Source organism: Mastomys coucha, unplaced genomic scaffold (genome assembly GCF_008632895.1).
Source record: "Mastomys coucha isolate ucsf_1 unplaced genomic scaffold, UCSF_Mcou_1 pScaffold21, whole genome shotgun sequence".
Lineage (NCBI taxonomy): Eukaryota > Metazoa > Chordata > Mammalia > Rodentia > Muridae > Mastomys > Mastomys coucha.
Window position 1 is genome coordinate 158,987,192 of NW_022196904.1, and position 3,580 is coordinate 158,990,771.

Sequence of the window (3,580 nt, forward strand, 5' to 3'; positions counted from 1 at the left end):
GCAGGGGGATTTTAAGCTTGAGGCCAGAAAAGGTACACAGCCAGACTTTCGTCTCAGAAACAGAAACAAAAGCGTTACTGTGTTGCTCAGCAGAGGTGCAGGGTCGGCTCTCCTGAGTGCTGCAGCCTTCCTGGGGCTGGGACAACTCTCCCGCTCTCCTAACCCCAGGGTCCACTCTCCCGACTGCAGCAGGTGGCGAGGGGCAAGGGTAGGGAGTGCATCAGCCCCACATCCGTGCCACCTCACAGCAGATGAGTGAGGCCAGCTCTCCCAGTCTCTCCCCCTCAAGGTGGCTCACCTGCGACCCCACCAACAGGGTCTGCTCTGCTGCACTGTTCAGGCAAGGCATCCGCCCCCCTCCCCTTCTCCTGCAGCAAGAAAGGGACAGAGCTAGCTCTCCCAAGCTCATGTCTCTATAGGTAGCTTTCCCTATTGCCAGAGGTGGCAAGGGGCAGGAGTGGGGAGGTGTGGAGAGCCGCAGCTGCTACCTTAAATATGGCACCTGGCCTCTGGCCAGAGCAGAGAGCATTGCGATAAACAAGCCCTTATTTGGAGTGTCTCCAGTTTGTGATGCAAGCTGGCATGATTTCCCGCAGCCTGTTATGCTTTGCCACGTAGCCGAGGCTGATTGGGACCAGGGAAAGTATTTAACCCGCGAGGGCTGGGGGCTGGAGAGAAGAGAAGAGAGAGAAGGGAGAAGAGGGAAAGAAAGAGGTAGAAAGAAAAGTAAAAGTACAAGGTTGCTGAATAAAATGCTTGGAGAAGAGTTTGTGGTTGCCTCCTTATTTCCGCTGGTCGGTGAGGCGGCGACAGAGAGGTATCACCTCTGTTCCTGCCACACCTTGGCAGGCGAGTGGCAGCGTCAGCTCTCACACACACTCTAGGGCTGGCTTACCCACACCCCCACCACCAGGTTCAGCCATACCGTGCTTCCTGGATAAGGAGCAGTGTCCTGCTATGTTGTTGCCAGATGGGAGGTGGGGCCAGCTCACCTGAATGCTACTGCTGGCAAGAGGCAAGGTTAGTTCTGCACAGCCACTGGACTTCCATGGTTCCCAATGGCTTCCCCAACCAGGGGCACTCCCATGTTCTTTGGTGAGCCACGACCTCACACTGACACTGACCCAGACCCCTGCATAGTCATGGATACAGATATGACCCTCAGCAGCCCGCTCAGGCTGGGACCTCACCATGGTCCCAGGTGGCAGAGCTAGCCACTCATAACAAGCTACTCCTCTCTACTCCTTCTCTTCATAATGCTCCCGCTGCAGGCTAGGCACGCAGTTGGTAGGTCCCTGTGGTGCTGTGCTATGTAATATGTGTGTCTATGGCTCCTGGGATGTAGGCCAGGGCTGTGGACATCTTTTGCTACCAGTACCACATGGCGTGGCTGGACTCTGGTCTCTGCCGCCTCCTGAGCTGTCCTGTGTCCATTTGGTTTGATCTGATTTTTATGAGTCCTAGGCATAAAACAGCTTTGGCTATGAAGCTAGGCACCAAAGCAAGGATGAACAAAAGACTGCCACCTGCTCTGTCCCTGACTGATATAAAAATACCGGCACCAACAACGTGTCTCTTTGCCCATTTCCAGGAGTGCAAAGTAGTTCCATCAATTCTTTATCTTTTCATTGTAATATTTTTTTTCCTCCTTGTCAGTACAGTTTGGTAGATTTCTCCTTTTTTTTTTCCTGAGTTAGATAACAACTTCTTTTTCTTTTCTCCAAAAATGTATTTATGGTTTTTTTTTTTCCAGAACTATAATAAATACAATATAAAGCTATTTGGGAAACTGCCGGACTTTAGGAGGTGGGGCCTTGCTGGAGGAAATACATCTTGAGGGGTGAGTCTTGGGGATCAGAGCCTGCTTCTGGCTATTCTTCTCTGTGCAGAGATGGGAGCAACCCCAGGCTCCTCTCACCACAGTGGCAACACAATACCTTTCCTGCCATGTGCTCCCAAAACCAGAGTCTAAATCATCCCTTCCTGCCATAAGTTGCCAGTGATGTGTATCCAAGGATGGCATTGAAGTTCTCATGCTCCTGTGTTTGCCTCCCAAAGGCTAGGATTACAATGCTAGGCCCAAATGCTAGAGTATTTTACTATACTGGAGATCAGACCCAGGGCTTACCTGTTCTAGAAAGGCACTCTACCAATGGAACTACACTCTAGACCAATGGCCTTATTTTTATGTTAGATTTTGGATCCACCTGGAGTTCTTCTATATGTGTTATAAATATAATTTTATCTTTTCCAAATGCACAGCCAGTTGTCCCAGAATCATTTATGTAAAAGTTCATTTTTTTTCTCCTGTGCTAACTTTAGTTCCATATGTATAATCTGCCCTTGGTTTATCTGAATTCAACTTCTAGACATTTTAATCCATTCCATTCATCCTCACGTTCCAGGTCATTTCAGAGGTTTTATGAAGTGTCTCAAAGTACTGTGGGGCTACTTCGGAGGCACAACTATTCTATATATTGTTTTTATGGCCATTTATTTTTCCATAAAAACCTCAATATCAGCATATCTAATTTTAATTCTTTTCACAAAAGCTTGTGGAAAAGAAAAAAAAAAAACCTGGCTAGGTCATAGGCTCTAGGGGAGAACTAAATACTATTATTTTACTAAATTGATATGGTAACACACTTACCTCCCTAATTCTTGTAGATTAGTAGAATTCTAAACGCACATCAGAAAAGCTTCTTTTTCCAGTAGATGACAATTAACACAGGGACTCACAACCGGTCAACATGAAGGGGGAGAAAATGTTGTAGAGTGCTCAGCTCTGAACGAGACCTCTGTATCATGGCCCCACCCTCACCCCCACCTCTAACCCGCACCTCAAATGCTCATAGGTCATCTCAGAAGATAGGGTAGAGTGAGCCAGACGTCTACAGTAGAACAGTATTGGCTGAATATGACAGAGCCCTCGAATACATGAACTTACAGTGGCTATAACTACATACATAAGACCTGCGCAGGATCAAGCCAGCTAAAATCCCAGCATGGGTCAGGGAGGTGCTAACGAAACCTCACAATTGCCTGCATATCTATGGGCAATTGGTAGCTGCTGGAAGACGAAGATTCAGTTTTCTTCAGAAATGCAGCCCTTGAGACTATACCCATGTTCTAATAGATGGTCCAACAGACATATGCATATGTATGTGTCTACACACACACACACACACACAAACGCACACACACAAACGCACACACACATGCTTGTGCTAAGTGGGCTAGATGGAGCCCCTGGGAGATTAATAAAAGACACATGAAGTTTGAAAGGGAATATGTTGGGGGAGAGAGACAGAGACAGAGACAGAGAGAAGAGATTGAAGGAGAAGAATCGGGGAGTTATATTTGATCAGAACACATAGTATGAACACATGAAATTCTCAAACAATAAAAAAAATCATTAAAAATGCTGTGCCACCCAATAAAACATTTTTCTGTCAGTTCTGACAGCCCTCGTTATCTACCCTTTCATAACACAGGCTTACTGATGTGCTGTACAGTGTCCGACCTAAGACGACAGAACACTTACATGTACTTAGAGGATTTCCCCCAAACTGCACCGGGC

At 47.1% G+C, this 3,580-nt stretch overlaps 1 non-coding gene across 1 annotated transcript; it reads right to left on the minus strand.

Moving 5' to 3' along the window:
- Positions 1–1,451: 1,451 nt before the first annotated feature.
- LOC116104345 lies at positions 1,452–1,596 on the minus strand. Its single transcript, XR_004123851.1, has one exon. It is a non-coding gene; the product is annotated as a small nucleolar RNA SNORA48 (small nucleolar RNA).
- Between the last annotated feature and the right edge of the window lie 1,984 nt (positions 1,597–3,580).